The sequence below is a fragment of the Tyto alba genome, unplaced genomic scaffold (genome assembly GCF_018691265.1).
Source record: "Tyto alba isolate M040663 unplaced genomic scaffold, T.alba_DEE_v4.0 Super-Scaffold_41, whole genome shotgun sequence".
Classification (NCBI taxonomy): Eukaryota; Metazoa; Chordata; class Aves; order Strigiformes; family Tytonidae; genus Tyto; species Tyto alba.
The window spans coordinates 23,832,975-23,845,078 of NW_024881317.1; positions in this window are offsets into that span (position 1 = coordinate 23,832,975).

A 12,104-nucleotide genomic window follows, 5' to 3' on the forward strand; every position below is an offset into this window, starting at 1 on the left:
GCGCTACCGGGGCTCTGGGCGAGCGGCGCGGCGCGGCGGCCCTTGGCGCTGACGGCGGGCGGGGCGTCGCCATAGCGACGCGGGGTGAGTGGCGGGTGTGGTGTCCCTCCCCCCCCGCTCAGGATCGGGGCCCCCCCCCCCGCGCCCAGCCCGCTCCCGAGCCCGGCTCCTGACCCCCACCTGGACCCCGAGCCCCCTCCCCAGCCCCACCGCACCTCCATCCCCGGCCCCTACCCTGAATGTGGCTCCTCCGCACCCCCACCCCACCCGTGGCTTTAACCCACTCCTAACCCTGACCCTCCCTCTCTGCCCTTGGCGCTGCCTCCAGCCGCTCCCCTGACCCCCCCGAATGTGGCTCCTCCGCACCCCCACCCCACCCGTGGCTTTAACCCACTCCTAACCCTGACCCTCCCTCTCTGCCCTTGGCGCTGCCTCCAGCCGCTCCCCTGACCCCCCACCCGACTCAGCCCGACCCTTCCCCTCACCCTGTCCACGACACCCCCCTCTCACTCTAATCCCACCTCTCCCCCCCGGGGGTGTTTCTCGGGGAATAAAGTTTATTTTCACCGCTCCGGCACACCGGGACGGTGCCCACAGACACGGGACTGACCATGAAACCGTCTCTGTGGCCTAAAACAGCAGCAGGTACCAGTCTGTGCTGCGGTTCCCGTTTCTTCCCGGTGAAACATTAATAGTTAATGACTGTTCGCTGCTGCTGCTGCTGATTTTTACAGTGCTCCAAGCATTAAAGACTCTTTTATTTTCATAGATATGCAAAGAATTCAAAACACCTGGGATCAAAAGGACTTCTTTGTGTAAAACATTTTTAGAGCAATCATGGTGCTTCAAGGCACTCAGATGGCCCACATGACTCATCCCCGTGTGCTGCGTCAGGGGGAAGAGCTGGGCACAAAAACCTCTGCTCCTGCCTGGGCTTGACACCGTATCTGGGCACCTCTTGGCGTTTTGCTTGCGTGTGAGGGGGTGCTGGAAGAGGCAGAGGTCTCCCACAACCGTGCCGCCCGTGCCGGGCAGGGGGATGTCCCTGCACCACGTCCATCCTTGTATATCTGCTGCAGCTGGTGGGTCAATACTACATCTGAAAGAATCTTCCTGAGGCTTGGGATGAGCTAGAGGAAGGCCCTTTGCGCCTTGATTACTCCGTGAAGTAATTACTCCTGCCACCCTGAGCTCCTCATGTTGCTCGTATCCAACCCAAAAGAGCTCAGAGTGGTGGAGGAAGACAGAACAGCCTTTTGTGTCCCCCCCTTTGTCTATGCCCACCTCTTTCTCCCCTCAGCCTCTTCCCTGTTGACTTGCCCTGGGCACTGGGGGGCACGTTGCCCCCCTCAGCACCGGTGAGAACCTTTGCAGTGGGAGATGCTCTCCACACCATCCATCCTGTCTGCCCAGGAGGTGGTGGAGGAGGGGGCTCTTTGGTGGTATCTCTGAACCACCTGGGTGTCCGCGCGGTTTTTGGCACTGTCTGTCCCTCCCCCAGGGCTGCAGGGACATTGGTCTTGCTCATCTGTGACCGATCCTGTCCCCATCTGTCATGGTTTAAACCCGGCTGGCAGCCCAACACCATGCAGCTGCTCACTCCCCCGCCCCAGGGGATCGTGGGAGAGACTTGGAGGGGTAAGGAGACTAGTAGGTTGAGATAAAACCAATCTGAAATAAAATTTAAATAATAATGACAATAGTAATAATAAAAAAAATGCAAACAAGTCATGCGCGACGTGATTGCTCACCACCTGCTGACAGATGCCCAGCCCATTCCCAGCTAGCGATCCCAGAGGAGAATCCCGAAACCACAGTCCTGAAAGCCAGAGTGAGCTTCCCGATCAACTCTGATCTATACACTGAGCACGACGTGACATGATATGGAATATCTCATTGGCCAGTTTGGGTCTGTTGTTTTGGCTACGCTCCCTCCCAGCTTCTTGTGTACCTGCACACTAGCAGGACGTGAGAAGTTGAAAAGTCCTTAATTTTTTAGCACCAACTAAAAACATCAGTGCACTGTCAACATTATTCTCATATCAAATCCCATACTGAATCTAAAACACAGCAGTATTCTAGCTGCTAAGAAGGAAAAAAGAAAATAGATCTGTCCCAGACGAAACCGGGGCACCATCTGTGTCCTCAAGCTGGACCTAAAGTGGGTGCAGTGTCACTGGTAGGAGATCCGTGTGTCTCCTCCCATGTCCAGGGGGTTTAACACCACCACCAGCCCCTTGGCTGCACCATGGAGAGAGATCTGACCACCCAGACATCTGCAGGACTAGGGGCCAGCTGTGTCGTAAAGGTGGCACCATCACAACCTCCGAGTGTCAAGGCACGAGGCTGCGGAGCGGAGAGGTCCTTGTGCCGCCCCACGCCTCCTTCCACTCTGAGCTGGCGGTGTCACGATGACACTGAGCTGGGCTGTGTCACCATCTGTCGTGGTTTAGGCCTGATTGGCAGCCAACCACAATGCAGCAGCTCTCTCTCCCTTCCCCTCCGGCAATGAGAAGGGACAGAGAGCCAGGCTTGGGGTTCAAGATAGGACTGGGATGGGGAAAAATCCCCCTTTTATGATCACTGAGCAAAAGGCAGACTCGTTAGGGGAAGAAAAAAAAGAACATACATTTATTACAGACACTAGCAACATGTAACAGAGTAGGACAGTGAGAAGCATTGCCACATCTTGAGAACACCTTCCCCCCACCCCTCCCTTCTTCCCGGGCTCAGCTCTGCTCCCGATATCTCTACCTCCTCCCCCAGGGGCGCAGGGGCAGGGAATGGGGGGTGCAGTCAGTGCTGCCACTTCCTTCATCTTCGGTGAGGGGAGTGTCCAAAACTTGTTACCCCCTGCTCCATCGTGGTCCCCCTCTCACAGGAGACAGTCCTCCACAAACTTTCTCTGACTTGAGTCCCTCCCATGGGCCGCAGCGTTCCCCACACTGCTCCGTCATGGGTCACTAACTTCCTCCGACTGGATTCCCTCCCACGGCTGCAGCCCTTCCCGAGCTGCTCCGGCGTGGGACTCCCCCGCATGCTGCAATCCTCCCAGCACTGAATTACAGCAGCGGGGCTGCCTTTTCCCATGAGACCCCGGCCTTCTTCGGGCACAGAACCTTGATCAGGCGAGCAGGAACAACAGGCCTAAATCAATGTCTGCTCCACCGTAGATCTCCATGGGTGGCAGGGGGGGGCCTGCCCTGCCGTCTCCCCACAGGATACAGGGGGGTCTCTGCTCCGGCACACCTCCCCCCTCCTTTCTTCCTCCGTTCCTCCACTGACCTTGGTGTTCATGCAGCTGCAGCAACTCCTCCTCACAAGTCCCACTGCCCGTCACCACGTCCCTTCTTAAATACGTTATCGCAGAGGCGCAGCCGATTGGCTCAATTTCCCAAACAGAAGTGGAGCTGACGTGGAGCTGGGGGAGCTTCGAGAAGCTTCTCACAGGGGGCCGCCCCGATAGCCCCCTCCCCTGCCACCAAAAAACTCCACCACTCACTCAACCCAGGACACCATTGAAAGGACAAGCCCAGCCCCACGGTGGCCTGTTCCCGTGCACGGCCCTGGACAATTGCTGCCTTGGGTCAGCGCAGTCGTGGTGGGGAAGAAGCACCCGAGGAAGAAGGTGGGAAGGTGTGGAATGTGAAGCAGGACGTGCTGCCCATGCCTGGTGAGGACAGAGAACCCACAGAGGTGCCCGCAGTGACCACGGCGTTCCTCCTTGGGCGCTTGCATGTGCAGGCAGACCGGGACCCCTGAAGTTGGTGTCCACCATGGGCTTGATCCCGACCCTTAGCCTGGCGTGGCGCAGGGCTCACGTTGGCGCGGGTGCAAGCTCACACGGTGTGCGTGGGGCAGGCTCCGCAGCGGGCAGGGGGGAGGCAGCAGGGCTCGTGCTTTGGATGCTCGGCAGACGTTTCTGGAAAGGGGGAGCCAACAGAATAACAATGATCTCAACGGCTGGAACAGGCGTGACTGAGATAAACGCCGCAGCGATAAGAAGGACTCAGCCAAACATGGAAGTGAGCAGGGAGGTGGCGAGTGGACACGGAGATAAGTGGCAGGGGCCTGGCGGGTGTGGAAGAGGAGGCATAAAGCTGCTGCCACCCATCACTAGCGGTGGTGGCCCCATCCCAGCTCCGCTTCCTACCCATGGGCTGCCTGCCCCGCCAGGATCCGGATACAACCTCTCCTAATGAAATCGTGCCACGTTATCAGGGCCCCAACAGCCCTTTGCTGTGGGGTTTTGTCCACAGGATGCTTTTCTCCAAGCCCTCTGACGCCTGTGGGTTGCGTTCAATGGCATTTGAAAGGTGCCTGCAATGTCAAAACGATGGTGCGGCCAGGCAGAAAGTGCTGCTGGGCCCAGACATTGCCACTCCATGGCACAAACATAAATCTTCCATCTGGCACAGGGACAAGAGCGATTCATCACCGCGTGGCTGTCTTGGCTGCTCTGTCGCTTGAGCAGCCTCTCCAGCTCTTCCCTTGCTGGGGTACTCCCTGGCCTCCTCTCCCTGTCTCAAGGAGGCAGAAGGGAGGCAGAGCAATCCCCCCCACCTCCTCTTCTGGTCTCAGATACCTAAAATAGCCCCAGGAGCGGTGCTGGTGCCTGAGGAGGCAGGGCAGAAGCCAGTGCTGCAAGGAGGTGCTCTGTATTTTGTTAGTGATAGAAAACCGTGCGCTGGCGCAGGCCAGCACTCATCTCCGGGTATTCAGAGGCCATAAATTCAACTTGCAGTTTGCTCTGCTGCTGGAAGCCCACCTTCCTTCCTAAGGAAATCAGAGCAACTCCGCTGACTTAGAGCATCTAGCCCAGTATCCCATATTCCCATACCCACGGGCACTGCCAGGCCAGCACGGGATGCAGGAGCACGAGCAGGTCAGGGAAGTGTCCTGGGGCTGGAATAATTTTGGAGGTGAAGGTTTAGGTGGGATTTGGGGGTGAAGGGCAGCACGTCTGAGCTGGGAGACAGTTGCAAGCAACCTGACACAGCTCTGTCCCCAACATCCATCTCCCCATCCTCTTCTAGCTCATGAGACATGTGCACTGAGGACTAAAGGAGAAGGACTCAAGCATTCTGGCCATGAATGGGCAGTTGTGATGCTCCTGAGAGGCTTTATGGCCCCGTGGCAGTGCATGAGGTGGTCCTGGCTCTTCTAAAGCCCAAGCTTCAAAGGACATTTTCCAGTCTGCCAGTGCTATGCAGGGCAGGCAGACAGGCTACAACAGGCTGTTTTCCTGCTTGGTTATGTTTTGGGATTCCCTTGGTTGGCTCCAAGGTTCAGAGATCAAAGAAAATGGTCCCCAAAATGTCTGGGGCAGGGATTCACCAAAGCTGCCCTGTCCGATCTCTGGGGAGGACAAAGCCTGAAGCAGCATCCTGAGCCCTTTCCTTGCAGGTCCAACATCCAGCTGAAGACGGGGTGTGATAAAAGCATCCCAGGGGAGAGTCAGCCACCCCGCAGCCCCATATAAATGCTGCCACATGTCCGTGTGTGCCCTGCCTCATTCCAGCTGCCAGCCTGAGCTCTCGCTCTGCCTTTGTTTGCGCCGTGAGCGGGAGCCTCCTCCCGCAGCAGGGATTTATAGCCTGCACACAGCCACCTCTTAACCCCTCTTTGTGATGCTGAATGGGCAGAAAACAGGCAGCCACGCACCGCCAGGCAGCCTGCCCTGCCCTCGCCTCTCCACGTCTTGCACTCACCTCTGAATTCACCTTCATTTTCCATCTCAGCCCTTTCGGAGACACGGGCCTGTGTTGGTGGCAAAAGCAATTGTTCCCCTCTGCGTGGGGGGAATGGGGCCTGTTTTGCTCTTGTCCACCATGCCCATCTTCCTGATGGTTGATGACAGCCCTATGAAGAGATATAAGGGGGGATGCCAGGGGTGGTTCACACCCCCTAGGCAACGTAAAGCTAGTGAGAGAGTCTGTCTAGAGAAGGACTCAGCTCTGCGAGCACGGCCGTCGCAGCTAGATTAATCAAACCCACCATTAACACTTTCCTGGGGCACGCAGGTCCCCTGCCAGCCCAGGAGCACAAGCCTCCAGCCGGCACGTCGCTCTGATTGAGCTGCAAATGCTCCAGCTCCTTAGTTTGCTCTGCCTCGGATCGATGAGGGCAGGCGGCTCCAATCAATTCCACTTTACCGCTTGCGAGCAAGTTCAGATCTCCGCTCTCCCAGCTGGTCCCGCTTCCTTTGTTTGTTCAGAGGAGGAATTCAGGCATCTTATCTCACCTGGAGGGTGCAGTGCCCTTGCAGGGTCAAGCCCCTGGTAGGGGCAAATAATACCCCATGGTATTATTGTTCCTCCCTGCCTTCCCCAGCGGAGGGCCAGCAGTGGAGGGGTCGAGTTTGTGCTATGGCTGGAGCCCTGAAAGCATCGACCTCCCTGGGCAGGGTGTGAAAGCAGGTAGCTAGATAAGGCCATGAGATTTGCACGATATAATATAGCTGTTGCCACCAAGCCAGCATCTGTCACGAGGTTTCCCTGCCACGAGCCTGGTTTTGCAGCGGAAATACTGAAGGCAGCTGCAGAGAGCTCCTGTGTCTTGGCTGCCCTGTCCCCACGGGCACCAAGTGTGTCTTCAGCTTTCCAGGGCTTGAGACCACACGAAACGATTTTACAGAAAAAAACCCCAATAACGCCAAAGAGTATACACAGTGGCTGTTTTGAAATCTCCCTCAAACCCGTACCTGATATTGGTCAGTGAAAGGAACATTTCTCACCCTCTGGGTGTCAGTCCTGAAGTAAATTTTTTCTTCTAGCTGTCACCCGGCTGTCCCACTGGCTCATTTCCAGGGTGCTGAGCCTGGATTTGTGGAAATGAAGTTCCCCACAGCTCTCCACACCTCGTCAAGTGTTAATGAAATAACAGATCGTACCAGAGAGCAGTTATGATGCTCAGGGTTGTGGATGTGCAGAGGGCTGTCAGTGCTGAGAGCAGAGGCAGAAAAGATGCTCCGTGCGGCTGAGGCAATGACCAGCGTATCTGGCTCTGAGCTGGCAGACGTCTGTCAGCGAGTTGTCATCTCTTCTTTAACAATTAGCATGGTTTCAATTATATTATCAACTGCATAATGATTTCTTTTGACAGAGAGGTTGAGGAGCTGCAAAAAGTGTCTGCATGAATTTCCTCCGTTTGGTAAACGCGCATGCTCTGGGCATCTCCCGCGTGTCTAGACAAACAGTGTCCGTCCGAGTGGCCTGAACATGCTTACAAAGCCCGGGTCCGCATCACGTGTGCAAGTGTCGATGCAGAAATGCCCTAGTTTGAGATGCTTGAGAGGAGCACTGTGACCTGTCATACCTGGCACTTGGTGCGGGCTCATGTTCTCCATGCTTTCCCCCAATTTCTCACTTGTCTTGGCCCTCGCCATCTCTGTGCAGCTCACTGCGGCAGGCTGGGGTGAGAGGAGGCTGCGGAGCATCCCGTGCAGAGCTTCCCTCCCACACCAGCCTGCTCCCTGCCTTCCCCAGGGCACCCGGCAGCGAGCTGAGATGGGTGGGCATGGCTGCTCCGTGCCGTTGCCTTCCAGCCTGATGGGAGCTGGGGTTATCTGGAAGGGCTGAACGAAGAACCTCGCAGGCTCTTAAGATCTACGGAGCACCCGGTGGGGGCTGTGCTTGGTGTGTGGATGAGGGGCTGCTGGAAGAGAGATGCTTCCAGCCTGGGAACGGCTTGCTGAATGAAACCATGCCGCCTGCGTGGTGTATCTGGGAGCAGTATCCCCCTGCACGTGGGCAGCCGCTGTGGTGAGAGCGGCTCATCTCACGCACTACCCAGTCTCCTGGTCTCCTGGTGCAAATGCGTAGCAACATTTCACCTGGACACCACCCCTGACGCTGAATATTTGCAAGGCTCCCTGTGCCAGCCTTTGTATTTAGCGATGCTTGATGGACTTCTGTGGATTTGTCCGGTCTTGTTCCTGAACCACGTAGCATCTGCAGCGGCCCGTGGCAGGGCGGGCTGCTGTGCACTGAGTCACCTCCTTGTGTTCATCCCCAATCTTACCAGTCTCTCCCCACCCTCCCCCAGCTGTGCCATCCTCTGCCCTGTGACCCCAGTTGCCTCTTTTCCATTCCAAAGAGCCCTGGTCCATCACACACCCCACGTGCAGAAACCTTTGGTCATTCTGCCACCCTTCCCTGTGCACCTTCCAGCTCGGCTGTATCCTCGGGGATGGGCAGACGGGGACCGCACACAGGCTGGGACTGACCGGGGAACAGTGGCATCTCTGATGTCGCCTCCACCTTTTCCTGACCCTTCCTATCATTTCTGATGGGGAAGTTTTGCAGTTTTGACCTCTGCTGAGTGCTGAGGGGATGTTTTGATGGCCTGTCAGAACTCACAGTCTCAGAGCCCATCACTTCAGACATGAGGCCGGGCTTGGCTTCCCCATGTGTGTCACTTCCCTGACACTGGCTTTTGTCTCATTTTATTGCCAAGTTCCTCAGCTTCTGAAAGTCCTCCTGCAATTCTTAGCATTAATTCGCAGTATCCAGAATAATTTAATATTATTAGCAGATTTTGTCACTTCTCTACCGACCTCATCTCGTCAAAGGATCTGCGTGTGGAAATGCAGGTGACCTCTCTCAGCTGGATCACCCTGCTGGCTCTTTCCAAGAAAGCCACTAGCTCTGGAAAAAAGAAATTCACTTTAAGAGAGCTGTGTCGCCTCTTTCCCAATATGTCATATTTATCCATCTGTCTCCCTAACGATGCCAGTTTCCTACTCCTTATGCCAATTTTTGTTCATTTGCAGAGAACAGATGTGCAATTTATCAGCCTGGGGCTCCCTGGCTGCCTCCTGGGAAGTTTTTTTGGTGTCGCACAGTTGCCACCTTCCAGTCCTCTCATCCCCTGCTGTACCCAGACCTCAGGGGAGGCTGGGGTGTCACCCAGCAGATGTGATATCCTCCCGCTCCCTGCTGCGCTGCACAACAGGGCTTACGTAGGGTGCTCCCAGGGAGGGAAGAGAGGCTGGAGTCACCACAGACATTTCTAAGCTCCCGAGGATGGCTTTTATTTGAAGCTGCAGAAGAAGTACCTGGAGATTCAAGGGGGCTGCAGGCCCAGGGGAAATGCTGGCGTCAGGGGTAGCAGCCAACCCGGTGCCTGGCTCAGTTGGCTAAATTCAGCCCCCTACATCACCTGTGGGTGAATCATCCTCCAGCACCTCCTCGAGAGCATGCAGGAGCGGAGACTTTCTCCTCTGAGTCACCAGAAGCTGCTGCCTGGGGGACGCCGGGCTGCACCCACAACACCCAGGGTTAAACTGGAGGGGGAGGTTTACCGGGGCGATGCGGCCTGAGCCCTCCTGCACCCAGGGAAGGTCCCGTGTCCCGCTCTTGGCCCGGCTGACAAACAGGGTTCCTGTCCCCAGCTGCGGGTGAGCACTGGGAGCGTTGAGGGTAGCTGAAGCAGCTCCTCACGCCCGGGAGGATGGATGAGGGCTGAGGACGCACACAGCTCCCCGCAGGGCTGGCAGGAGCCCGGAAGACGTTGCCTGCCTTTTTCTTCCTGGTGCGTGCTCCGACCTGCCTGGAAGTGTTTACGCAGGAGAGCAGCTATTCCTGCCTTGGGTGAGAGGAAGGGCCATGCCCAGAGATGACAGAGAAGAGCTCTTGGACCCTCCAGAGAAGGGTGGGAGCGGGGCTCCTGGTGCAGAGCTGCAGCCCCGGGTCCTTGCAGGCCCTGGCAGAAGGGCCTCCCATCTCCCCTGTTCCCGTGGTCCGTAAGAGCGAGCCACAAATCGCTTCCGTGCGGCCATGGGTTGTTCCTCTCCTGACTGAGGCCTGCGGGTGCAGCAACTCCTTCCCTCCTCCCTGGGGGGGCTGTGTGGGCTGCTGTGAGCAGTGGGCAGCCCCCCCGGGGCTGCGCATCCCTCCGGGGTGGGGGGTGTGGGGTGTGGGCTGCCCGCCGCGGCTGCAGGAGAGCGCAGCCGGAATGTGGAGTCTGGCATGCAAGTGGCGTAGCGTGCTCTCCCCGATCCTCTCCCGTCTGCCAGTCCTGCCCCACGTGTGTGTGTCGTCCCCCCCCCCCCCCCAAATCCCGACATGAGCGGTGCTACGTGACGGCCATCTGTCACGGCGATCCGGCGGGCCGGCATTGCGCCCATTGATGTGGTATCGGGGCCGGTCTCTATGGCGCAGGCATCAAACCTGGGTCCCAACGTGCATCAGAAAGGAGGGGATGTAAACAGTCAGGGATTGGAGCAACACCAGCTGCAGCGTGAGACGCAGATGGAGCTCGGCTTTGGCGGTGCGAATGCAGAAATCTGTCGCTGCTTCTTCAAACCTGAAACGAGCTGCTGCGAATGGAGGGATGTCGCTAGCGTTTCATCACGACTGCAGAAAAAAAAATATGAGCAGCCTGTGCCTGCGCTGAGCCACGCAGAGCGTAAGGAGCTCATTTGGTCTCCTTCTGGACTTCTGCTTCAAAGCTCCCGAAGTACAACGAAGCCTCCCGAGGGGGGGGGCTCCCACCCCAGCTATGTTCTTCTCACCCTGTTGCCCCATGTTGCTGTCTGGGTGGTTTGGCCAAGGGGAAGCCAAGATCCAGGGGAAGCTCAAATCTGAGGGCTCGGGTGGGTCCAGGGACCTTTTTCTCGATGCCCCTCCAGGCTCTGCCAAAGCCTCAGGTGAGAAGGGGGGGTTGCACCATGGGGCACAGACCAGAGAACAGGGCTATGTTGGGCCAGGTGCCCACCTGCCAAAAGGCCACGGGGGAATTTGGAAGAGAAACAGGCGCAGCAAATGGTGAGGAGATGCTAGGATCCTAGGTAGCTCAGACCATGGAGCCTCTTCGATCCAGTGCAGCTGCCTCTCCAGGGAGGGAGCCACGGGAGGGGTGTGACAGGATGGGATGGGAAGGAAGGGCTTCTGCAATTTTTTAAAAAAAAAAAACACCACCACAAGCTAGCTCCCTCCTCGGTCACCTCGCAGCAGACACTGAGTGTGTGTTTTCCAGGCCCAAGGATTTAACAAGAGGCACCTCCAACAGATGTTGCTGAACATCCTCCTTGGTTACTGACAGAGGGTAGAAGTATTCTCAATCTCATGTGCCATCAGTCCTGCATCCTGCCTCCTCTCAAATGCTGGACAGAGAGATTTATTGAGAAACCGTGTCTTTTCTGCATTTTAATAACAATTTAATCATCCCCATCTGCCGGGATTGAGGTCTTCTGCTAGACCTCAAACGCTGCTTCGTATTCGCTCTGTTCCTGGCAGACACTTTTTCTCCTCCTGATGGCTTCTGTGTCTTGCATTCCCTACGCTCCGAAATTTCCAGTCTTGGTTTCTGGGTGCTGTGGCTGTCTTCCTCTTCTAGGGAGGAAGCTCCAGTGGGACCCGGGGGACCCGTCTGGGTTTCTTGGGCAGGAGCGTGCAGTGTGCGTGCACCCAATAAATCGGCGCATCTGGGGCTCGGTGGGCTCACGGGGCACACGTTAGGCATGTACCATGCCAGCCTGGCTTCTCAGCAGCCCCATCCCAGCTCTGCTCCCACTCTCAGAGCATCCTGCCTCTGGACCCCTTCCCTTTCGGGCACGGTTGACCACGGCCTTCGGGGAATTCAGCTTGCGAGCAGGGCCCAGGAGCAGGTTTGGGTGAACGGTGTGAGCTTAGGAAGGGGTGTGGAGAATTTTGGGGAGTGGGTCTGGGAGACAGGGCTGCGCAGAGGGGCTCCCGGCAGTGAGGAGGGCATGGGGAAGCAGTCGGTCCTGGGTGGCGGGTGAGCGGGGGGGGGGGGTGGCGGCTGGCGAGGGGGGTGTGCGCAGGGGTAACCGTCAGAACGTGTGTCAGCATGCCGTCTGCCACTGCAACGGCCTTGGCCTCCGCTCAGCCTTCTTCCCCGAGCACCTTCCCTGGCTTGGGTGGGCGGCAGGACACCCCTGTCCCGCAGTGTTTCCTGTGGGGGGGGGTCCACGGTGCCAGCTTGGTTGTTTCAGCAACCTTCCCCGCAGCAATCTGTGCCCGGGGTCCTGCGTGCAACTGCCCGGTGGCACCACCACCTCCTAGGCGGTGGATTTGCCACCAAGGGGGCCCTTTGTTGCTCCTATTTCGGGAGCAGCCTCTGCCGGTGCCACCGCGGGC